Source organism: Acomys russatus, chromosome 4 (assembly GCF_903995435.1).
Source record: "Acomys russatus chromosome 4, mAcoRus1.1, whole genome shotgun sequence".
Taxonomy (NCBI): Eukaryota; Metazoa; Chordata; class Mammalia; order Rodentia; family Muridae; genus Acomys; species Acomys russatus.
In genome coordinates, this window is record NC_067140.1 from 32,686,523 (window position 1) to 32,713,238 (window position 26,716).

Consider the following 26,716-nt stretch of genomic DNA (forward strand, 5'->3'; position numbering starts at 1 on the left):
GGAGAGAGTCAATCCATGGGGGAAAAAAAAGACCTGCAATTTCCCTAAGAATTTGTTTATTATCATTACTTTTAGGAATTCCTGATAGCCTCTCTCATCCTTCATACAAAGCCTGCTGCATCGTGTGGTGTGCCTGCATCACAGCCAGGAAGCACATTTATTGTAGCGCAAAGCTAATTAACAATTGTTAATTTATTGGTTTGCCAAAAGTTTGTTGAATACCCATTCACTGTTAGGGAAAGTAGAGGACATCAGAATACCCTGGTGCATTGCATGCAAGTAGCTCACAAGTTGGTAAGGAAGACAGACTGGATCATTAGGAGGAGGGCATGGTGATAGGTCACATGGCTGAAAGATGTCCAGGGTGGATGGGAGTTTACAGATGCAGCATTGGAAGGATGCCATGGGTTGTGTTTGAAAATGTCTGTTGGGAACTGGAGAGATGGCTTAGCAGTTAAGAGCACTGAATGCTCTTCCAGAGTACCAGGGGATTCAATTCCTAGCACCCACAGGGCAGCTCCCAAGTGTCTTTAACTTTGATATCTGACACCCTCACACAGACATACATGCAAGCAAAATACCAATGCACATAAAATAAATAAATATTTCTTTTAAAAAAGAAAATGTCTCTTGGAAGTGATGATTCCTGTACGAGTTTACTAAATCTATAGACAGAAAGGCTGTTAAAAGGAGAGGCAAGCAGCACAGGAAAAGTCAGAAGTGTGTGTGTGTGTGTGTGTGTGTGTGTGTGTGTGTGTGTGAGAGAGAGAGAGAGAGAGAGAGAGAGAGAGAGAGAGAGAGAGAGAGACTCTGTGGTAGTTGAGCACAGTGGAAAGAGGCAATACGCCTGCTGTTCCTGTTTTCTGGTAAGATCTATGAATTCTGGGATCATGTTTCCTCGATGTTACCCAGGCATGGTGAGTTTTGTCAACTTACTGAATTGAGAAGTGCCTAGGAGACAAGCGACCTGCAGCTCCAACCTGTGTCTATGAGGACCTTTCTCAAGAGGAAACTAAGTGGGAAAGATGCTCCCTGAATGTGGATAGCATCATTCCACCAGCTGGGGCCCAAACAGATTAAAAAAAAAAAAAAAGGAAAAAAGAAAAAGGAAAAAGGAAAAAGAGAAGCCCTAGCAAGGGTTCTCCCCTTCAACCCTCCCTCCTGCCTCCTGGTTGCCATGACACAATATATTCTGCCCTAGCTACTGCACTGTGCTCACAGTGATGGAGTGAAACTTCTGCCCCCTCGCTTAAGTTATCCCTAAGTATTTTGTCTCAGCAAGGAAAGTCTGACTGAAACACTCATTAAAGATGACAACTTGTTCTGCTGAATGAATGAAAGCAGCTCATGCACGGTTACAGATGATCTGCTGGTCTTATCTCAGAGCTGGGCCCCTCTTGGGCCCTTGAGACAAAAATGGGTGACATAGATTCTTTCTGCTTTCAAAGAGCTGGAAGCTTCTTTGCAAATGGCAAGAAAGGAACACTAAATATTTAATGCTCAAAAGTTAAATATTATTACAAAAGTAATTTAATATAAATGTTTCAGTGACTCATCCATATTTCATGTCGGCAATGGGTATCTGATTGCTAATGTTTGTGTGCAATTAACTTTAATGGTTACATACTCTCAATTTCTCTCAAGTTTTCTCTTTAGAAGACTTAAGTGTCTTCTAGGGGAATGAAAAGCTAGACATTAGATGTTACCATGGACAGAAAAAGACACAGAGTCCTGAGTAGAGGTCTCTAAACGACAAGTTAATAGTTACTTGGGAGTTGCTAAGTGGTACATAGGCAGAGATACTGTACGGCTCTGCAGCACAGTGCTAACCACTGACATGATGCCTTAATGTCTCCGTGGTGTTAGGTACTGGTCTCTGCAGCTCCACCATGTATTCATTACATCCCTCCATGGCATTGAGAACTACTGCAGTGACTTACCTATTACTGAGCGGCCACAATGTGACAGGTATTACAACGAGACCATTATAGCTCATCACAGTAACCATGAAAATTCAACATATGTTCTGTCTTTTGGACATAAAAACGGGCTCAAAAATTGAAATTGCTCAAGATCCAGGAAGATTCTTTTTGTTTTCTGACTCTTGTTTTTGAATCCTCAGTGAACACTGCTATCATCTTTTTTTTCTCCCATAATTCCAGGAGCTCAGTGATGGAATATGGCAGGCACTCCTTCCACGAATCATAAAAGCTTGTGGAATGAATGAGAAGAAAGAGGAATCAGCATTATCAAGTTATTAACAAATAAAACACCTGCCATCTCACAAATTGTTAAACAAAAATCTCTTTGAGGTTGAGGGATGGCTGATTTTTCTCTAAGGCAAATGTTCTTAAACTGTATACATCTGCATGGTACTTTGTGGGGTTTGGTGTATAAAAAGCCTGTATCTTTCTTGCCTATAGCCATCAGGGTTCCCAGAAGTGAGAGGATGGGGTGGGCACAGCAATGCTGAGTCTTCATCTGTGTAACCCACTCTCTCTGCATGCTGACAAGTGTCATCTTTTGACAATCATGGATTTTAACCCACTCTCTCTGCATGCTGACAAGTGTCATCTTTTGACAATCATGGATTTTTGGCACAGCTGTAAAATCTACAATATACCATGTGAAAAACTCTCTTAGTCCTTGTTATTCCACATCTGCTTTTCTTTTTTTCATTGAACAAATATATCATAATTGACATGCATAATTATTCAAATATAGTTATAAATCTTAAATGAGCTCCTAGGGTCACAAAGACAAGTTGTTTATTACAGTTTTTTATTTAATTTCCCCACCTTCATGATACAAGACTTTAATAAGGGCCAGTGTAGCTTTTGTGGGGTGTTTAGCCCAACACCAGAGAACATGACCTAAATTCCTAATCAGATGTCATATTACATGGGAAGGTCATAACATTCAGCCTGTAGACATTGGTGGTTTACTTTGGCCCACACCATGAGTTGGTTGCTAGAGTCTTTGGCTAAAGCCCCAAGGCCATGGTGAGATACCAGTGACAGATAGAGGCCAAACTAGGTAGCCCCAAGTCACAATGCTGCCAAGAACTAAAAGCTCTTAGCTGAAAAAAAAATGTGGGGGAAACCTGTTACAGAAAAAGGACTGGGCTTTAGAGAGGTTAACAGCACATCCAAAGTCACATGACTTCTGAGTGGCAGGGCTGACATTGAAGTCTTGGCTTCCCTAAGAGACAGTTCTAGAAAAGCACATGGCCTGTGGACCCTTTAGCCCTGGCCATGAGGTTAAGGTGTCATTAGTTATATGACCTTGGGAATGTCTTATAACTTCTCTGAGCTGGAATGTTCTCAGCCTTTCTTGGTGTTTGACTTCAGAGAGAGGCTGAGGATAAAGACATCACAGATTGCCTTGGCTGACACTCTGTGACTATCAGCTAAGTGACAACTGTTAGAATCTGCTGGCACATATCCCTTTGTGGAAGCCAAGCATAAAACTGAAGCCTGGAAAGAAGGCTCCACAAAGCTCTCCAGGATCCAGAGCCTGGGACACTCAAACCTACTGTTGACTAAAACAGCACCTAGAGAGACTTAGAAGGCCAATAACCACTGAGCTCTATACCCACACCATATTTTCTCATCATTACAAAAGTTACTGGTGTTTCTCACCAAGAATCTCCAGATTGGGTGATCCTAGGAAGCAAGTGGTGAAGCCTTGTCCTTACCCCCTGTGTTTCTCAGTGTAACTAGGTTCCCCAGCCAAGGAGCTGCCAGCCAGTAGTCCCTAGACTAGTCACTTCAGAGTACCCACAGTGGGATCAGATGCTAGCTAACTCAGCACCCACATGCTGTGGTCCTCAGCAGACAAGACAAAAGTAACATTGCTGAGGTCATTCCAAAGTAGAGATAGCAAATTAAGAAGCAGCATCCAAGCAGGTGGCATAATCACAGGATCAGCCAGTGCATGCAGATAAACCCAAGCTCCCAGGCCTCTTCCTACCTGACCAACCAGAATGAAGTCTCCAGTACAGCAGTTCCTAGGCATTACGTCACAGCACGGTGCATGCCCCAATCTTTGTGAATCATACTTTGTTACAAAAATGAAGGCATATCTTTGAAAATGGTTTATGACTTTAGTAAAAGTAAATTGTGGAGCAAGATGAGGTTATCTTTATTTTTCTTTTCTTCACCTTTGCAACCACCTGAGGACAAGTCATGAGTAGTCGTCTCTTGCTCAGAAAGCTATAAGGATCCCTTTCTGCTTTTTCACATGGATCCTGACCCTCCTCATCTCTCAATAGCAGCCAGAGTAATTTTCTTTCTTTCTTTGTGTGTGTGTGTGCCCAGAGGATGATGCTGACTCTCACTATCAGTTTTAACCTATTTCACTGAGACAGTGTCTTTCATTGAACCTGGAACAAGACTGACAGCCAGCAAGTCCCAGAAATTCTCCTTTGTCTCTACCTCTCACAGTGCTGGGGTTGTAGGTGCACGTGGCCATACCTGGTTTTTAAAATGAGTGGCTGTGATTTGAGCTCTTCTTCATACTTTTGCATGAAGCAATCTTGCATACCGAGCTATCTCCATAGATCTCAGGGTTATGTTCTTTTTTTTTTTTTTTTTACTTATTTTATTAATTTATTCTTGTTACATCTCAATGGTTATCCCATCCCTTGTATCCTCAGATTCTTCCCTCCTTCCTCTTCCCTCCTTTTCCCCTTATTCCCCTCCCCTATGACTGTTCCTGAGGGGGATTACCTCCCCCTGTATATGCTAATAGGGTATCAAGTCTCTTCTTGGCAACCTGCTGTTCTTCCTCTGAGTGCCACCAGGTCTCCCCCTCCAGGGGACATGGTCAAATGTGAGGCACCAGAGTACATGAGAAAGTCATATTCCACTCTCCACTCGACTGTGGAGAATGTTCTGACCATTGGCTAGATCTCGGTAGGAGTTTAAAGTTTACCACCTGTACTTGAGCGGGACCCCTGGGCCCAAATCTGCCTATCATAATGTTCTACTTGTAGGTTTCTAGGACCCTCTGGATTCTTCTACTTTGCTATTCTCCCATGCTTCTCTCATTTAGAGTCCCAATAGGATGTCCTCCCCTCTGTCCCAGTTTCCTGGTAAGTGAAGACTTCCATGGGACATGCCCCTTGGGCTAGTATGCAGATATAAGTGAGTATATACCATTTGATTCTTTCTGCTTCTGGGTTGACTCACTCATTATGATCATTTCTAGCTCAATCCATTTATCCACAAATTTCGGGAATTTGTTGTTTTTAATAGCTGAGTAGTATTCCATAGTGTATATGTACCACAGTTTCTTTATCCATTCTTCTACTGATGGACACTTAGGCTGTTTCCATGTTCTGGCTATTATGAATAAGGGTGCTATGAACATGGTTGAGCAAATTTTCTTGTGTGCTGGAGCATCTTCTGGGTATATTCCAAGGAGTGGAATAGCTGGGTCTTGAGGAAGCCCTATTCCCATTTTTCTGAGATAGCACCAGATAGATTTCCAAAGTGGCTGTACTAGTTTGCATTCCCACCAGCAATGAAAGAGTGTTCCTCTCTCTCCACATCCTCACCAGCATGTGGTGTCACTTGAATTTTTGATCTTAGCCACTCTGATGGGTGTAAGATGGAATCTCAGAGTTGTTTTGATTTGCATTTCCCTGATGACTAAGGAGGTTGAGCATTTCTTTAAGTGTTTCTCAGCCATTTGATAATTCCTCTGTTGAGAATTCTGTTTAGTTCCAAGCCCCATTTCTCAACTGGGTTATTTGGTTTGGTGGTGTTTAATTTCTTAAGTTCTTTATATATTTTGGATATTAGACCTTTGTCAGATGTAGGGTTGGTGAAGTCTTTTTCAGGGTAATGTTCTTAACATCAGATCATGTCATACAGATTAAGCCTTTTGGTGCCTCTCATTTGACCTTCATTAAATGCACTCCTCCATTGGCATCTTTCATACCCCTAGACCACAGTATTTGAGGCCCTGGAAGTATTGGGATCTTTCCTACCTCAGGGAATTTGCATCTTCTGTTCCCTTTGCCTAGAATTATTTTATCTATCACCACAGACCAGGCTCCCTTTATAGGAAAGACTTTCCCTGACCACCTGAGCTGAAGGAACTGCCTTTTCCTCCCTGTTCCTTGCCCCTCATATCCTCCTCACTGGCTTTCCTCCATAGAAACAATGAACATCCCTGACAAATATTACAATGTCTGTATTATCAATGTATACAAGCTGTGCTCACTCCTATAATGGAACTGATATAAAGTAGAGGCCTTGTATGACTTTTTTTAAAAATAATTTTAATGCTTTCATTTAGCATGATAACTGACATGTAGCAAACAGTTAATACTTTTCATTGATAGAATGAGAGAGAGAGAGAGAGAGAGAGAGAGAGAGAGAGAGAGAGAGAGAGAGAGAGAGAGAATATGAAATGACAGCTTTGTATAAGGTTCATATGAACTGGGTCCATCTGTGAAAATGGCCATTTATGCATATAGTTTGCTTTGTTTAGGTGCTGCAGTAGACATGCAAAATACTAGAATAAGCAATATATTGTGTCTTCTGGTCTTAGGCAGCTTAGAGGAAATATCAGCAGGTGAGTGAGATTATTCCAGCAAGCAGTACGTTTTAGATAGAACTTGTTAATTACAAAATGATGTAATCAGAATGGAGAACAGCTACTGTGGAAGGGGCAGTATTTTAGTTTCACTATGTTAATGTGATGAAACACTGATCAAAAGTTTATTTGGCTTATGCTTCCAGGTCACAGTACATCACTGAGGGATGTGAGGGCGTGAACTTGAGGCAAAAACTGACTGCTGCCTCTCTCCATGCTGCACAGGTTCATGCTTAGCTAGCTTTATAATACAATCCAGGACCACCTGCCCAAGAAGTGGTACCATCAACAATGTGCTGGGCCCTCCTGTATCACACAACTCTTCATAGACATGCCTACAAGCTGACCAGATAAAGATGGTTACTCAATTGACAGTTTGCTAGTTACTTTTATTGTCAGTTTGACACCATCTAAAATCACCTGGGATGAGGGAACCTCAAATGAAGAACCTTCTCAATCAGACTGCTCTGTGGCCATGTCTGAGAGATTATCTTAATCGATGGTTGTTGCAGGAGGGCCCGGCATACTGCACCATGTCTGGGCAGGTGGACTTGGCTTTTATATGAAAGCTTCCTGTTTCTGCTTCTGCTTTGAGTTTCTGCCTGACTTTCTCCAATGATGGATTATGGCCTGGAAGTATAGGCTAAAAACAAACTCTTTCCTCCTCAAGTTAATTTTGGTCACAGTGTTATCACAGAATAAGACTTTTCCCCCCAGATGGTTCTAGGCTGTGTCACGCACGGTGACAATTAATGTTAACTACGACAACTTGTCCAGGAGGGCGTTTTTGGGGCTGGGCTGTTTCCAGAGGGCACCATGGAACATGCTTATCATAAAGTCTTTTGTGCATGAAAGAACAAAACAACTTCCCAAAGTCACTTTTTTTTTTTTTTTTAGGAGACACTGTTCAAATTTTAATGAGAACCCACTTAAGTCAGATTCTTATTTTGTTCCTTAGTAGTGGTTATCACTGTCTTAGGCTATTAACAGCTCTTAGATTTTGAGGGGGGAAATAATTATAGGTCTGACCTTGAATGCTGGATTAACAGAGATGAGAGGGGCTGAGATCTAGCTGGGAAATACAGATAGATGTAGGCTATGAAGGGATCTACCTGCAAGCAGGAACTAGGTTTCCTGCCGACTGCTTTATTGGTTTACTCTGGAACTCACAGTCCAGGTGTGCCACGGCCTTGACTTTGTCCTGTGTGTTCAGGAATTGAGATGGACATGGCCGAGCTGGAAGGTGATGTATCACCTTCAAGGGGTCGGGCACGGTAGGAAGTAATAAGGTCATGAAGGATGGCGCCTTTATAAGGAGCTGATGTAGTTTTTTTTGTTTTTTGTTTTTTATTTGTCATTTTTCACAAGATAAACATTAAAAAGGAGAAAGGCTGATCTCCCATCTCTGGTTTCTTGCCTTCCCATGCGTATGAACTTTCCGTGTACATATTTCACACCATAATGCTTCCTGACACGATGTGATATAATTGGAGGCACCCTAACCAAAGCTAGCACCACGGTGTTTTGGCATTCTTTAAAAGGTTGGTATCTAAAGGAATTTCATTAAAAATACAGTGTACATGGACATATTTTGTTACAATGAGAGCAAAATGACTGATACAGAAAGTTAGTTCTGAGAGCCTTGTTGGTGGCAAAGACCATCTGACAATATGGTGGTTGAAACTGGGTCAAAGATAGGTGAGAAATGTTTGAGGAAGCTGGATAGAAAAATCCTAGAATACTGACAATGGAGCATTGTGGGAAATTTAGTGAGGGCTCAGAATGCACTAGGGCTAAGGGAGATTTAGCACATCTTAGAGAGTACCTAAGTAGTTGTGACCTGACTCCAGATGCAAATGAATGCTGCCGTATTGGAACCAGGGTAAAACCCACTCCCATCACATGGACCAAAACCCCAGAAGACCCATTCCTTGTTGTATAGTATCATGGCAGACGGAATTACACGGGAATGAATTGGAGCTGGGAATATGGCTCTGTGGGTAAAATGTGTATCCTGTGAGTATGAAGGCCTAGGTTTACTTGGTGGGTGTCTGTAATTTCAGTGCTGGGGTGTTGGAGACAGGAGATTCCTGGGGCTTGCTTGCCACCCATGCACACATGCTCTCTCTCTCGAGGTATTTGATGGGGGAAATATTTAAACAACAAGCACTCAAACCACTAATTGATGGCTTTCAACTGTGTAGAGCAGGGTTTAGGAGCTGTAGCATGATCTAAAGTCAGGGTGTATAACTAGAAGGAATCAGAGTGCGAAGATTTGAAGACCTTTCATCTGCCTAGAGAAGGAATAAAGAAAAACATCCAGCATTTTATTAACAGCCCGTGGAAGAGACCATTGCTCAGATGCAAGGCTGCAGGCTTCAGAAGCTCCAGTCTGGTGCTCTATGCCTGGGGGATTCCTGGAGAACTGCTAGTCTTCAGTTCACACTGGGAGGCTGAAAAAGCTGGGTTCTGATGCCAGGAAGGATGACAGCAGCCTTAGCAGAATAGATGAATTCATGAGCAAGGACTGAAGGAGGCAGGCAAAGGCAGCCCTACCTCTCCCCAAGTCTTCTGCATATGTTCAGGCTGCTGCCAGAGGTGCTGACCTCTCAAAGAGGGCCTTCCTTCCTGCTAATCCTTCACAGACAGCCTTGAGGCATGTTTCCTGCTGGATCCAGATCCAATCAAGTGGACAAGCCACAAGAGCCACCATGCTTTATTACCAAACAATATGTAGTTCTACCTCAAGATTCTGTTAATGAAGTTATCATCGAATGTGGCCTCTTAACCAAGGATTATGAAAACCATGGGCTCTAATAAGCCCCTCTGATGTAAAATGTTCCTAGCCAGAGATAATGTATTATTATCCAGAGAATATGGACTAAATGCTCTTGCTCTCTGACCTAGCCCATGCTCTGCATGCTACCACTGTGTTTGGTTGCTTTATGCCCACCCAGTATTCAAGAGTCAGGAGGAAAAAAATACACTGTAGCTGAGTGCACCTTTCTTTCCCCTCTCTGCCTAAGGTAGGCTTGGTCTTGGCCTGTCACATTCCTAAGCTAAGACGTCCCCTGATAGTAGCAGTGAGAAACTCTTCATGTCCTTAGTTTCTTCTTATTACTCTCCCCTTGCAGCTACAGACAGACTGGAAAGTTGTAGATGAAGGAGACTGGGTTTTACTCAGCCTTGTGTTCTTCTAGTATCTTCCCCCCTGATTTCTATACCCCTTTGCCTTCTTCCATTTCATTTCTATTTCCCCTCCTGTAGAGTTTCAGATCAGCTTTCAATTCTCTTTCAGTAGAATTTTTTTTTTTTAATTATCCCAAAGCCATACTGAGAGGAGGCTGGCTCAGCGGCTCCATGTGGCTTTGGTCACATCTGCAGATCTTGTAGGTATAATCTCTATGGCAACTGACCCATGTTGGGTAGGAGCAAATCAGCTCAGAACCAAAGGTTAATTGCTGTTTCGTTTTTGATCCCCTCTGCAATTCCAGTTTTATGGATAGAAGTTTTAATTAGAATTAAATTATTAGCAGATTGAACATCTTTATAATTTTGGTGGATAAAAATTAGACCAATTGCTTGAATAGCAATAGATAGTTTTCCCTGGTCACAATGCTCCCGCCCCCCTCCTCTCTCTCTCTCTCTCTCTCTCTCTCTCTCTCTCTCTCTCTCATTCTGTCTCTCTGTCTCTCTCTGTCTCTGTCTCTGTCTCTGTCTCTCTCTCTCTCTCTCTCTCTCTCTCTCTCTCTCTCACACACACACACACACACACACACTCATTGAAGCCCAGAGTTTAGATGACTTAGCTAGGTGGTTTGTGTCTTTGCAGCTGCAAGGAGCAATATGAAACCTCATTCTCATTTAATTTTGACATTAGTATGTGGCTAATATGTTGATCAACTTTGGAATTTACTTTGTGCTTGCTAGGTACTCTGCGAAACCTATACGTGCATGACTTTCTTCGCTCCACAAAGCAGTGTATGAGTTTGATATTCTTAACAGAATTTTAGAGATGACAAAGCAGCTTCAAATGTGTTAATTCACATGCCCAAGGTCACATAGCCAGTAAATCACAGAGTTAGTGTTTGAACCACTTTATCCAACTCAAATGTTCTCAACTGTTATCATAAGATATGCCCTTTAAGACACCAAGGGAGATTGGGTGAGAATGTGCCTTGGCTTTCCAGTTACCTGGTTCAAATTAGATACACTTAGGGAGCTGACTACATTTGTTCTCTTTCTAGCATTCCTGAAATAGGAATTACAGAATTAGGGTGTTGCTCTGGTTTGATTCCTCCTGCTGTGATAAACAGCATGCTTAGAAAAAACTGAGACAGGAAAAAGGGTTTATTTCATCTTCTAGATTACACAGCATTGAGGGAAGCCAAACCAAGAGCTCAAGGCATGCACTTGGAGCAGATACCACAGAGAAATGCTGCTAAGTGGCTTATTCCTTGGCCCACATTCAGTTCTTTACCTTTCTTGTACAGCCCAGGCCCACTGGCCTAGGGAAGGTACAGCCGACAGTGGGCCAGGACCTTCTACATCAATTAGCAATTAAGAAAACACTCACAAACAAGTCCACAGGTCAGTCTGAACAGATGGAATTAGCCTTAGCCAATGTTCCACTTTTCTGAGTCTGCCAAGTTGACCACCAAGGTTAGTAAGCACAGACATCATGTGTAAGAATATAATGTTAGAATCCAGCCATAGTACTCAGGCCATAGCACCGACCTCCACATCTCTTCTTCCCCTCTCACACATGCAGACAGATAGCCCACAGAGACATTGTGACTCTAGCTGACAGACTTTCAAGTGGCAGAAGTTTCCCACCTGGGGAAGTGAAGGGTATCCGTGGGGCCACAGGTTCTGCTCCCACCTGCGGATCAGACAACCTGGCTTTGGTTTTGTGCTGGGAAAGGATAAGAAGAGATTTCTACTCCTGCTATGTAAGCTCTAACCTCTCTTCAAAGCCCCAGTCATGCTGTCTTTATCCTGGGCTAGGGTTTGAACTCCCCACAGGAGTCCTGCCGTATTTGTCTGTCTGCACATGCATGGATAAGTCTTCTAATAAACCGCATGCCCCCTGAATCCATTTCAGTGTTCCTCTTGAATCCCCATGGAACACATTAAATATTAGAAAGCACATCACTATGTTCTTAGAATTAAAAGCAAGCCCACGAAAGCTGGGCATGGTGGGCATAGCTGTAATCCTAGCACACTTGTGGCCTAGCAGTAGGATTGCGAGTTTGAGGCTAGCTTGAGCTACAAAGATCTTGTCTCAAAATAAAATGAGTCAGTCTTTAGCCATGCTCCAGAAGTGGAGAGCTATCCTACCCATTTCCTGCCTTTCTTTCTTTCTTTTTTTTTGCATATATATATATATATTTCTCTTGGATTCTTCTTTTTCTGTATCCAACACTTGTGTTTCTCATCCTTTCAAGTCCAGTTAAGTAAGGAAAACCCATTACTGAATGCTATTTTATTTGACTATGGCTCGCATTTCTCATTTTTTAAAATCATGGATCCATGTACCCATGTACTTCTCAATTTACTCAGTAGGAGTTAACAGTATAGACCTCAGTTCAGACTTCCAGGATGCAGTTCTCAGCTGTGCCTTTAGTATTTCAGTTCCTAGCACAAGCTACTTTTGTGCTGCCTTTCCTGTCAACTGAGGACCACAATAGAGCCTGCACTTTGGACGGTTCTTGTGAGGACTGTTTCCACAAGTACAATATGCAGATGGAAACAGGGCTAAGGGTGTGTAGCCCAGACTTGTTTTCTCTTATGTCCTGCTTTCCTTGCTCATTGGAGACTTTATCTTGTACTATCATGACATAATTTTAATTCTAACAGATTTAAGGATGAAAAAGAAGTGAAGGGACTGATTCTTCAACCAGGAAGTCCAGAGACACTCCTAATGTGAGCATCAATGGACCCAGAGTGTTGTTGGTTACCAGTGCCTGACCACACTGGTATGACCTCAGGCAGGTGCTGTTTGTGGTGTTGCCACTTGTCTACCAGCTCCCACTTAGTGAGTTCAGAAGTTGAACAGTAAGTCTTTCACGTCACTTCAGTAAGAACTCTGGGCTTGTTGGAACTGTCCCAGTTCAAGCCCTGAAAGTCACTGGGATTCAGTTATATCACTTCAGGCTCTGGAGAGAGAGAGTTGCCCCTACCGATTGAATTATGTCATCAGGAGGTTATCAGTGCAGAGGACTTTCTGATCTCAGCTTCTAGAGAAATGTTGAACTCAGCCTTCCTACTTGGCACTAGAAAGGAGCTTTAAAAGAGACTTCTTGGTAATAAACTTGTATGTGGCATCTGCCCTGAAAACTAGGAAGTGAGCCTCCTGAGGCATAGCCTGGACACCTGAACTTGGAGGTAGAAAGGGTGATTGATAGCCGAGAGAAAAAAGGAAGAAGCAGGAGATGGATGACAGCTGAAGCTGCTGTCACTTGTATTTGTAATGTTCCTTCCCCTGAATGCATAGATGGAAACCAAGCATGGATGCTTATATTGTTTAAAGTTGATCATGTTTAATAGATTTCATTTAAAGTCAACACAATGACAATGAAACAGCAAAAATCAAAACAAGAAAATACACTGAAACTACAAACATCAACCACCCAGTTCCTCAAATCCAAGTGAAAGACACTAAGGCAGCCCCCTCCTTCTTCCTCTCCTCTCCTCCCTTCCTCTCCCTTCCCCTCCCTCTCCTCTCCTCTCCTGTTCTCCGCTCCCTCTCCCTTCCTTCCCTTCCTTCACTCTTCCTCCATTCTCCCTTCCTTCCTTCCTTCCTCCTTCCCTCCCTCCCTTCTTCCCTCCTTCTCTCCCTCCCTTCCTCCCTCCCTTCCTTCCTTCCCTTCCTTTGTTTCCCCCTCCTTTTCTTCCACCAGATCTCTTCCTTGTCAATGTCAGTGTCATCCTTCTGTGTATAACAATGTGTCTGTATGTGCATGCTCATGTGTGTGAGTGTGGGTATATACGTGAACATCAGAGGACAACCTGAGGTGTTAGTCCTTGACTTCCACTTTGAGACAGGATTTCTTGTCCACCACTGCTACCTACCCCAAGAGCTTCCATGGTTTCTCTTGTCTCTGCTTCTCAGCTCATCAACTTGTGCTATCATGTCTGTCTTTCCATGGGTCCTACGAAGCAAACTAAAGTCTTTAGGCTTGCATGGCAAGTGCTTTACCCACACAGCTGTCTCCCTAGAACCCTAGGAAGCCTTTTTTCTTTTGAATTCTTAGCTAACAATGGAATCATAAAGTCTTTGTAGGGTGGTGATGGTGGCAGCAGGGGTGGTTCTGACTAATGACTTATAAAGTCAGCCTTTCCTGCTCTCTCACTTAAGGGCAAGTGTAAGTTCAGAGTCATATCAAAGGACAGTTCAGTAGCCTCTGGATGTGCATTGAAGGAAGAGCTTCATCTGAAACCTGTGATAAGCAATCAAAATGCTAAAGTTACAGTAACAACAGTGACCACACATTTAAGGCTCCTTTTGTGGCACCATGCTAAGCACCTCGTATACACTGTCTCATTTAATTATCCCAGCATCTCAGCATCTCTTGAGGCAGGTGGTGCTATTATTTCTGTAATACAGACCAAGAGACAGAGGCTCTGACTGGTTAAGTCACTCACATAAATGTACACAGTAGTTGTAGGACTTGGTTTCCAATAAAGTCTGTCTAATTGTAAAAGCTGCATCTGTTTATCTTCCCTGTTTATTCAAGACTAGATCTGGAAACTAAGAAGTTGTGGTAGCATTTTTCCTTTCATGAGAGGTGTCATTAAGAACATGGAGGAAGGCATGTGGCTCTCGTCTTTATGTGCCTGCACAATTTCTCATTTCTAAAAATGCTGATCTTACTGTAAATTAATGATCATTAGCAGCCAGGGAAGGTAAAAGAAAAGAGGAGAAGCAGACTGAATAAGAAGCATCAAGGAAAAGTTAGGGATATTAACTTCAATTGCTCTATCCCACACTGAGTAGGCTGGTACATTTTATCATATATTCTATAAATCACAAAAGGGAGAAGTTTGAAACCTCCAAACACAAACTCCTGCTCAGCAAATGGAAGCATTAGTTACCTTGAATTGATCAGGACATAAAGTACTAAAATATCACAGTGGGTCCCATTAAATATATAGAATTATTGTTCATTAATCAAAAAAGCTAAAAAATGTGATGAGTTAGACATGCTAATTAACATGAATTGATCATTATACAATTGCTTGGTTATAAAATTACACTGTACACCATAAAATGTACAATAAAAAACATAGATTGTAAATCCCCAATGCCTGTGTTGTTAGCTATGTGACTCCCTCTAGACCCCTTAAATTTCTCTGAACGCCAAGTGTCCATGAGTGAAGTGGAGGGAAAGAATCCTTACTTCAGATGTTATCCTCCTAAGAGTTAAGTGAAGACATGCATGTCAAATGCTCAGCACAGTGCTTAAAAGGAGCACGTGCTCAATCAGTATTAGTGCATTTCTCCTGCCACTTGTGACAACATAGGTGGCTTGGAAAACATCCCTAAAATAAGACAAGTCCAGATGGAGGAATGTTTCCTCTATGCCCTTATATGAAGAATTTAAAGTAAGAAAACCCAGAAGCAGAGACTGGGATAGTGGGAGTCAGGGGCAGGAGACATTAGCCTAAGAGTGGGGCATTTCAGTCATGGAAGAGGACTAGTCCTACACATCTAATATGGTCAAAAGCACCACATCATACACTTAAGAATTTGCTAAATTCTAGTCACCGCACTACACATCTATAGACTTAACTTCTTAGGGATTTGATGTGAAAGGATTACCTGAGCCCAGAACTATTAGAATCCAACTTGGCACCCAGAGCAAGGCGCTGTCTCTCTCTCTCTCTCTCTCTCTCTCTCTCTCTCTCTCTCTCTCTCTCTCTCTCTCTCAAAACACACACACACACACACACACACACACACTCACACACACTCACACACACTCACAAAAGGTTAAAAGAGAGATTTTATAATGATCATAAGGGTAAGACAGGAAGAGATTTCTAGAGAAAAGAGAATGAGATGGAAGGTTGGCTGCTTTTTTCTTTCTCACTGGTAGGGAGGGGTAAATGAAAAAACATAAATATTAAGTCTATGCTAAATAGCCCTTTCTGTGATCAAAACACCCCCTCAACCCCCTCTAGTAAAACAACAAAAACTCCACGAAAATCGTGGGAAGAATTGAACAGTAATTACACAGAAATCATAGATATCCTAAGGTAGGACATTTAATACAGAGGAAAGAGAAAAAAATTCCATGATTCAGTTGCTGACAGGGGCCTTCATAATGGTCCCAACATAGAAAACTGATGATCAGGGAATACTGTACTTTTAAACTTCTTGAATTAGGAAAGGTTTTAAAACAAAAAGAATGAAAGAGCATTTCATGGCCTGTCTCATTGGGCTGTGAGACATGGGTGGGTAGGACCAGTCTGCTGTGGAGGCAGAAAGTGAGTAACACAATTCCTTCCTTTTTGAGACAAAGGCTGACTAACCCCAGGCAATACAAAGTAAGTCAGTCCATGATAGACAGGCTCATAGGAGCTACTAGGGAGATTTGGTTATCTCCAGCTGAGGTCCCCTTGAATGGAAGGCACTAGAAGAACGAAGACCATACAAGACAACACAGAAGGAACAGGTGTCCTTGGGAAGACTGGGCATGTGCCAGGTAGTGTGTAATACCCAGTTCACCTGACTTTCTTGGGCTGCTTTCAAAAGAGAGTTGAGAAAGAGTTTATTTAGTTTGGACCTTGAGCTTGGCAGCTTTGAGGTATCTCTAAGTAGCTCATGATCTTCACAAAGTAGGAACCACTCTTGAGGACCTGAATGGTTTAGACTTGTAGCCAAATTGTCTTTGAGGTATTAAAGTAGTGAACAAGGGACGAGAAAAGGGCAAAGCAGATGAAGATGTTAATCAGCGTCACCTGTACCCGTTTTGTGAGCCTCTGGAAGTTTTTAGAGCCTGAACAACAGTTCATCCAAAGGAAGAAAGGAGTAGAAAAAAAGGACATACAGGTTATCCATACTGTTCTCTAATGTTGGTGAAGGAAATTTGTTGGGGGTAGAAAAGAGTGACTTCTCTAAAGGAGTAACCAAGATTGCTTGTAGACAAAGACCATCTAAGGCATCTAGAGGGTCCATGTTGAGTATGGATGTTTGTGGAGAGCCCGGGTCCTGATTTTCCACTTGGTGCATCTAGGTAACAAAGTGTACAGGCGCTGGATCCAAAGGACAGCTTGGTGGGTATGTTTGCAGGATCCCAGTCTGGTGGTGAATACCTGGAGGAAGAAAGCTTTCTCTGATACAACTCTTTTAAGTGATATAGCCCTTATAGTAACACAGCTCTTCCGAAGATACAGCTCTCTTTATTGGGAGGGGATAAGTGCTATGTAAACCTTGGAGAAGCAGGCAGGGGTTTTCAGGTGAGTGAGCATCAGTGGCTGGAGCTGAGGTGTTGGGAATGCTTCGTTTGCATGGAGAGGAATTCCAGGGACTAGGCTATGTGACTATCTTAATGAGAACTGTGACAGTGGGGGTTGAAAGCCTACCTGTGCCAGAGTATGTAGGAATAGAACAGGGAGGGAGTGATCCTTATTCCTTCCTGTCTCAAGATAGAGTTTTGGGGTTTGGACATGTCTTGACCCCACTCTAGCCAATCATGCATAGTTGGATAAAATGGAGCCCACAAAGTTGCTAACTCTGAGGATAATAGTAAATAACAGAAATATTGAGTGTCCGGGTGAAGACAAAATTATAGAAGCCATAAAAGACTTCCAGAAGTTGGGGATTGTTTACCCAGACCTAAGCCCTCTCAACAACCTGGTATGGCCAATAAAGAGGCCAATGACGAATAGAAAATGACTATGTGTTATAGAGAGAAATAAAGTAGTGTCCATGTCTATGACATGGCATTTAATATTCCTCCTTTAAGCAGACACTGATATAGGTAAAGACCCGCTCCATGTTTTATTGGATCTCGTTGAAGATTAAAAAGTTTTATTTATTTATTTTTGCCATCCCTATAGCTGTTATCCTAAAACCAATTGGTACTTGCTTAAAATGGGTAGTGTAGGCCTTTGGAGACCTCACTCACCCTTTTTCCTTTGTAATGATGCTTCCTGATATAGATGGAAGAGTGATACCTTCTGAGTCTTTTGTAGATTATAAAATCATAGGAAAACACTAATAAGATGAGGCTGGGAAGCTATTATACACAGGTTGCAAGAAAATAGCTGAGAAATTCTCACGAGTTTTATGGTTTGATAAGGCACAAGTGACACCCAGCTGTTGAGAGAAGTCCTACAACAGTCTGTGTCTGCAAATGTGAAAATGATTGTGAATAGGGCCAATGACATGGCTCAGGAGGGGAAAAGTACTTGCTGCCATCCCTTGTGACCTGAGCTTGAGCCCTGGAGCTACATGTGGAAATAAAGAACTCCCACAAATTGTTCTCTGACCTCCAAGCATCCCCTGCACAATCACACACATCCACACACATAAATAAACATGAAACAATAGTTAATAACTTTGAATGAAGGTACCTTGTAATGGTGTTAAAGCACACTCTCAGAGGTCATAGGTCATTAAGGAAAATCACAGTAGTAGGGGTAGGCACTCTCCCTACCAGGTATTGTTATTGTTGCTCTTAGCCTTGATCATAAAAGCATCTTTATGTTGGAAAGTGGTTACTATGGAGACTCATAACTAGTCAAAGCACTAAGAGTGCATGATTGCTGATGAGGCACAGTGGCTCAATGCTCAGTCATAAATGGAATAAAATAACCAGGCAGCTCTCTCACCCTCTCCATGGGTCAAGGGAGCGTCATGGAAGAGGAAGGAACCATGGGACTTTAGAGGCCAGAAGAAACGGGAGAGAGCTGCAGAACTTTGTCACATCGCAGGAAGCAGGAGGGGTTGCCTCCTTGAGTTCAGAGAAACTATGATGATCCCATGAGATCCTCACAAGCTTGGTCCCACCAGCATGCTCCTAGAAGGAGACCAGCTTACAAGACCCAGTAGGCAAGAGGTAACTTACCAGACCTTACAGGAGTCAGAAGCTGAGGACATACAGGTGGTTAAGCAGTGCTGTGGGGAAAGGGACTCTGATGGTGTAGCTGCTCACAAGTATCCCATGTTCTGTAAGCATCCCTTTGCCCATGCTCCTAAAAGTAACCTCAATCAAACTGATTGGTTCAACATCTAGACTTGAGTGGAATCTTCTCTTTTCTGTGCCCTATCTAGGGTAAATACACATATGTTCCCAGAAAATGTCACACAACATTTTTTTTAAAGTTATACTTTATTTATTCATTTATTTTGAGACAAGGTTTCTCTGTGTAATAGTTCTGTCTCTCCTGGTACTCACTTTGTAGACCAGGCTGGCCTTGAATTCACAGAAATACATCTGCCTCTGCCTCCCAAATTCTGGATTAAGGGCATCAAGCCTGGTTATACATTTTATTTTAAAAAGAATTATTTTATTTTAAGTTATGTAAATGTGTGCTTTCTCTACATATGAGTGCAGGTGCCTGAAGAGGCCAGAAGCATGGGGTCCCCTGGAGCTGTAGTTACAAGAGTTTGGGAGCCATGCATTGTGGGTGCTTGGAACTGGACCCAGGGAAGATCAATACATGCTCCTGACTGCTGAGCTATCTCTGCAACCTCTATACTTTTTTATTTTGAGGTAATTGTAGATTCAGGTGTAATTGTAAAGAAAAAAATATGAGGAAGTCCTAGAAGTCCTCAAATCTTACATCCACTGTTACCAAGTGGCAACAAACATATAGTAAATTAATAAGATAATATGAATGTAGAAAATTAAGATAGTATGGTAATATCACTAAACAGGTTTGGCCATTTCACCATCATAAGAAGTCTTCCTGCTGCCCTCCCATAGTCACATACACTAATTTCCTCTGACAACTACCTTGTTTACTATTCTGTTAATCTGTGATTTCAAGGAGAGTCACTCAGTATGAAATCTTCTGAGGCTGGCTGTTTCCATCAGTTTAATTTTCTAAAGCTAATGTAACATACTCTTGTGTATCAGTAATTGCCTCCATGTCTTCTCTGTTAAGGTATAGCTTATAAATGATAAGATGAATTTGAGGTGTACAATGGCATGTTTTACTACACTAGGAGACAATTATCATAATCAAGCTGATTGACATATACATGATCTCATCATATCTGTAGAGTGGATATTCTAAAACTGTGGACATTGAAATCAATCCTCAAAGCATGGATTTCAGGACCTTTATTAAGAAGCCTTTAATGTCTTTTACTTTAATTATATATATAAATTGTGCCATGATTTTCCCTCTTTCACAAGGTAGAATCTCTTCATGTAATTTGTTGCAATTAAAATTTCTTTTGGCCTCTCCTGTAGAGCTCTGGGGATAGTGATTTTTCTTGGAGACCTCGGTGGAGTGAATTAATCTACATTCAAGTAAAATTAGAGATCCAATTACGTGATAACCTTTAAAAGGGTAATTATGTTCTTAATGCCTTCAGCTTTGTTGCCAGAGCTGATTTCTGCCCACTCCTGTCCAGTTTGCCTTTTTCATTTCACTGAGGTCAGTGGCAAAACTTCCCCAATTTTAAAATGCGGTTTTGATGGTTCATAATGCACCATGGCACCCCACTGAGGCTGAAAGAGGGCTAAAATATTGACTGTTAACCTAGATACTTCAAGATGATAGATTGAGTTCCAAGCAATAGTGATTGAGATAGACAGTTGATGAAATCGTAAAGCAAAAGGCTGCCAACTGGTCAAACTCAACTGCTTGAAAATAAAATTACAGAAGAAAATGGCTAATGTTTGTGCAAAACTAACAGCCTTGAGTATTGGGAAAATATACAATTTCAATATAAGTATAGCTTATACAGTTCAGTATACAATTAAATATAAATATACAATTGCTTTACACAATTACTGTCATTTCATAATGGAGAACATAATAACTGATTATGTCGCATACACAAAGGTGGAATTATAAGGAGAAGATTTGATCAAAGATGTCTGACTCCAAAGCTCATAGTTTTCAGTAGAACTTGCTTCTTTGAGTGGAGGAAATAGCCTTACTAGGATGCAAGGTTTGATGCTGATGTTAGAGGAAGGGTCTGGAGAGATGACAGTATGAATCAATCAACTCTAACACATCTACCCCATTCTTGGGAATAATTACTTGGGGCCAGCAGGTTGGTAAGCAGAAACAAAGCCTTGAGTTTGTGGGGTCTCATCAAAGAGAACTGGTAAAGAGCTTTGTGTATTGGGGACTGGATAAAGGTGAAAGAGCTCTTGAGGCAGGGATTATAACATAGGGACACTGGGAAGAACTTGGTACTAAGAGATTTGTGAACTCTGAGAAGAACTCTCTCTCTCTCCCCACCGTGTGTGTGTGTGTGAGTGTGTGTGTGTGTGTGTGTGTGTGTGTGTGTGTGTATGCAAGGTCTCTATGACAACTGAGATGTCAAAGGATGGCCAAAAATATAGGTTTAGTTACCACTTGAAGGGCAGGGATGCTTCCTACAAAAGACCACTTTGTCCTTTTCTGGTACAGAATGGTACCTGGTATGTTTGCTCCAATAACACTGGAGTCTCAATTATGTAAAACAACAGCAGCAACAACAACAAGATCCACACAACAGCATGCCCACATGAGGGATGGCAAGGTCAGGCAGAGCATGGGACACTGTCACAGTGCATCTGTGAAGGACATGTATGACAACTGGGACAGAAGAGTAAGAGGTCAGAATCACTCAAACTGATTATTCAAAGGCAGCACAGTTTAGAAGAAAAATTGTGCCCCTTTTCCATAGGTAAGTGGAGACAAGACTACTGGTCTAGCATAATGAGTGGAAGTCATTTTCCTCCAAGTATAAAAACTGTAAAGAAATGCAAAACACAGGAGAAGTGTAGATGCTTTGGAGGACAGGACAGAGCAGCAGAACCTGACATGAATGTGCCAGAAGCTCTGTGCTATGAGGAAAACATGTGACTTGTAAGTCTTCAACCCAGAGCTCTAACACTATGATAAAGAAATTCTACTGCACGTCAGGGAGATTTGTTAAATGAAGCAATATAGGAGGAACTCAGACCTTGTCTTTCAGAAATACGCAGGTAAGTTCAATAAAGGCTTCTCAAGAATGTAGCCATTTATTGATGCCCAATTTATACATATGAATAATACTCACACCCAATGAGGTATGAAATATATTTGTGGAATGTTTACATAAATCAATAATAAATTAAGACATAAAGAAAATAGTTATAAATCAAAGATGTGCAAAGGTCTTATTTTTTACCTTCTTAATCATGATTTAAAACTCCCCAAACAAAAAATAATCTGTAAGTACTCACTGATTTCTTTTTTAAAGACAGGGCCTCACTATGTTGCCCCAGTTGTCCTAGAACAACTGCCTTCACATTCACAAGGATCTGAATGCTTTTGCCTTCTGAGTGCTGGGATTAAGGGTGTTCATCACCACATCCATCTAATTTCTTAGACAATTACTAAGCATAGTCTTAAATGACTGTTACATAAACAAAAAAGAATTGCAACACAATTAAAAAGCAACGCAAAAGAGGTGGCATATTCCTTTTTTTTGGGACATGACTACAAATATTTTTATTATTGTATCACACAAACAGCAGTTTTTGGGTGTTGTGACTGTTGTTTATTCACACACAAGGAGAAAGCACACAGAAGCAAAATTGTGAGTTTGGGCTTACAAGAATCAGGGCTACCAATGGTTAAAACAACCTGCTGTTATCAGAATCTTATTTTTCCCCATGCACCTATCTTAATAACTTAGCAGATTTTTAAACTGTACTGAATTTGTTCCTGGCAATTTCATAGTGCATACAATGCATCACTTTTACTGTCATTCCCACCCTTTTTATCTTTCTGCTACCCTATCAATTTTCTCTCCTCCCTTTCAATTTTTATGTGTTTTTGTTGTGTTTGTAAACCACTAAATCTAATCATGGCCATCTGAGTGACCATGAATATGGATATGAGATATTCATATTTCTTGAGAAATGATCTCAGTTCATAATCAAAGTGATCTAGAACTCACTATGTATCCCAGGATGCCCCCTAAAATCATGGTAACTATTTTGTCTCAGCATCCTGAGTGCTAGGATTTAATATCTAATTCTGAGACACTATATTAACTTTCCAACACAAAGTACCACAGACTGGTGGAGCTTTCGACAGCAGCTTCCTTCTCTCACAATTCTGGAGAGTGTCACTCCAGCATGGAGAATGGTGGCAGAGCCAGGTGTCCTCAGACATCTGGGGCAGAGTGCCTCCTTGTTTTTTTCTGGCAACACCCAGCATTCTTTTAATAAATAATGGCAACATTATTCCAACTTCTACATTCTTTACACAGCCACCTTCTTTTCAATATCTGTTTGCTTCTCTTAACTTATAGGAAAGAATATATCACACAATATACTGGTGAAGGCCTATTTTAGTTGTTAGTGATGATGGTGATGGTGATGATGATGATGATGATGATGATGATTGCCACACTGAAACAAGGGAGAGGCATCTGAGAAAAGGGAACCTCAGTTCAGAAAATGTCTGTCAAACTGGTGTGTATCTAAGCCTGTGGCACATTTTCTTAATTGAGGATTGATGTGGAAGGCCCAGTCCACTGTGGGTGATTTCATCCCTGGGTAAGTGGGTCAGGGGTGAGTAGGAAAACAAACTTAGTAAGACAAAAGGATAACATTAGTAAGCAGCACTTCTCTGTGGTCTCTCTGTCAGTTTCTACCTCCAGGTTCCTGCCTTCAGGTTCCTGCCCTGCTTCAGTCCTTATGTTGGCTTCCCTCAGTGATGGACTGTTACAGGGACAGAGAGGTTAGACAAATCATTTCCTCGCCAAGTTGCTTTGGTCATGCTATCATATCACAAAGCCAGAAGCTCAACCAGACCACCTAGTTACTATGACCTCATCTAAACTTTATAATATCTGAGAAGATACTATTTCTAAAAAAGGCAACATTTACAGCTACTAGAAGTGTCGGGAAGGCACACATAATTTATCAGACAATAAAGATAAGTCACTATTGTATTTAGGGAGAATTTTAGCTTTGGTTACCTTCATCTGTGAATAGATACTGTGGTACTGATCTGCACCTTGATAAACCAATAAGGTTAACCAGAAGACAAAGGAAAAGAATATAACTGAAAGGTTGAGATTAATTATAAAACAAAAAGGGTACAGTTAAAGTTTTAAAAGTTGTTTTTCAGTGTCTCTGATACATGAACATGACTGGAACATTGGCAATATCAATGTTAATGTGGAAGGGGGGAAGTTCAGAGTCCCACATCCAGACAAGAGCTACTTTTGCCCAAAGTGTAGACTGCTGGGTGAAGGAGAGGTAGTCTCTCCCAGGGATTAGACCCCTTATTGGTTGTGCAGTGCAGACAAATCATCCCTGAAACAATACATACACAGACAAAAATGGACCCAGCAGGACATATTTATTATGTATATTTGAACATATACATATAGATGTATATGTGTAATAATAAAGTTTAATAAAACCCTCTCAGGGTGATAATGGGGGGCCATGGCACATTCCAGGGAAAGTAGCTGAGTGGCTTGGCAGAGGAAAGAAAGAGGGACAGTGATAATTCTATTTCAAGTAAAAACATATTAAAATATACCATTTAAGATGTTAATCTAACCTGATCCTAGAGGCATTGTAGTTGTGGCTGCTGTGTCACATGGACATTTGTAGATGTTAGAGGAGAGAGATTATGTCCATGCTCACTGTACCGACCTATGAACATCTGAATATTAGTAGCCTAACATTCCAAGAGAAAAGCAAGCCTGAGAGGACCACCAGTCTGGTGCTAGGCAGGCCTGAACAAGCTCCCAGGATGGGAGGAAAGCAGGAGACTAGAAGAACCCTGCTTGTGCCCAGAACAAATGACCTTTGACCCTCACAAGGGGTCACACAGGTAAGGAGCAAGCCCGAGAAGACCACCAGACCAGTGCCATGGGGCCTGGACATGGAGTTAGCCACTAAGAGAAACAAGTAAGTGGTGGAGAAATGGAAGAGAAAAAGAAACAGAATGATGCGGGCACAATAAAGAGAGGCAGACTGCAAACTCAAGGGTAGTGAGGAATAGTCTGATGTGAGTAACTGGTAATGCACATGGGACCATGGTAAGGCCCTGGCCTGTGTTGCCACCAGGAGCCATGTTTGGGTCTATGGCCATGGAAGAAGAGGACTCTGTTACCATCAAAGTCTAGGCAGACATTCCTGGGCTGGGCTGCTGCCCTGGGACATGTTGATGTCTGAGGGCTGGGCAGAATAGGCTCCACCCTCACCTGGGCATCGTGAGAGATCTGGCCTTGGGGCAACAAGAGCAGGAGAGCTGATCTAGCCCCCTATAGCACTTGCAAGAGTGAGAGAGCTACTACACGTTGCCTGAGTGGTGGGTGAGATAGCCGTAAGGATATGAGGATTGGAGAGCTGGTTCTACCACTCGTCTCCTATGCTGTGGCACGAAGAGAGACAGATACCTTCCTTATCTGGCCCTCATCACCACCCAGGCTAGTTGGGAGATTTGGCCCTGGGGTCATGGGAACAGGAGAGCTGGTCTTGTTCTCTCGCATCTACAGCACTCTGGCGAGCTGGCCCTGTAGCTTGCTGGAGCAACACAGTAGAGCTGACCTTGATGGTAAAGATGGGGGCGAGCCAGTACCGAGGGTATGAGCATGGGAGAGCTGGCCTCACCACTTGTCTGCCATGTAGTGACATGAGCAAGGGAGAGATGCCTCACCATCCCATTTGCCTCCAGTGGCAAGCGGGAGAGCTAGCCCCACTAAGGTCATGAAAGCAGAAGATTTGTTCCTGTCCCTTACCTGCCTCAGTACTCGGGAGAGCAGGCCCTGTACCACACCTAGGCAGCACAGTAGGGCTGGCCCTGGATGTGGGGGTTAGAGAAGAACTGACCCTGAATTTGTCTCCTGGGTAGTGGCACAGACAAGAGAGAGCTGCCTTCCTCTCCTCCATTGTCTCTCATCATCTTTGGCAGATGAGAGAGCCTGCGCTATGGTCATGAGAGTGGGAGACTGGCCCTGTCCCTCACCCAGGCAGTATGGTAGAGCTGGCTGGTACTGGTTGCAGAGGTTGCTGGTGAGCCAGCCCTGAAGGCAGGAGAGCAGGAGAACCTTCAGGCTGACCAGCTTGGATAACTACCAGGTCCAAGTTCACAGCTTTGAGTTGACCTATCCCAACACCTACCTCATCCATGAACTGCTGGCGTGTGTGAAGGGGCTGCTCCTGCAGATTTAAAACTATATGATCTTCATGACTCAGGGCAACAACACGATATCTGAGAGGAGTTCCAGTGAGGTTCTAGTATTGAAAGAGTAGCAGAAGCCAGAGGCCTCGTACCAGACTAACAAGTCATTGCAATGAGCATTTGCAAGCAAAGCTCTACTGTGCTTCCTAAGCAATGTGTGGAGCTCATGTTCCTGAATACTGAAGCTGGCTAGAGGCAGGGTCAGCTTGGCTTGCTCCCTGACCTGGGAGCCTGTCCCAGCCTGCAGGGTGCTGGACTGGTGGTTCTTTCACGCTCACTTTGCTTTCATGGAATGTTAGGCTACTAAGCATTCAGATATTTACAGGTCAGAACACTGAGTGTAGACAGCCTCTCTGCCACCTATTGACACACATGCGACACAGCAATGCCCCTAGGCATTAAAGATATGAAAATAAAGTGATACCATCTCATATTCGCACTATATAATATTTTCCTTGGTAAGGTGACAGAATACTGCAAAATCAATGGTAAGAAAGTTTACTGAGCCTTGGGATAAGCCTTCCATGCAGCCAGCTACTCATCCTTTTTGCAATAACCACTCAAGATGCAAAGGGAAACAACACTAACAAAAGTACAAACACTAGAAAATGTTTATAAACACAAAAAATAAGTAAAATTTTTATACGTTTAGCTGGCTTAGAGCTGGTGATGATAAACCTTTGATTATATGTAAAAAACTATAATAAGCAACAAATTTCTATGAACAATTTGTCAG

General features: G+C 42.2%; 1 non-coding gene and 1 pseudogene across 1 annotated transcript; one reads left to right on the top strand and one right to left on the bottom strand.

The window, feature by feature from the left end:
* Positions 1–24,350: 24,350 nt before the first annotated feature.
* On the top strand, positions 24,351–24,479 carry LOC127188714 (small nucleolar RNA SNORA17). Its single transcript, XR_007830569.1, has one exon. It is a non-coding gene; the product is annotated as a small nucleolar RNA SNORA17 (small nucleolar RNA).
* Positions 24,480–26,271: 1,792 nt separating this feature from the next.
* LOC127188719 (uncharacterized) lies at positions 26,272–26,377 on the bottom strand (annotated as a pseudogene).
* Positions 26,378–26,716: the final 339 nt, after the last annotated feature.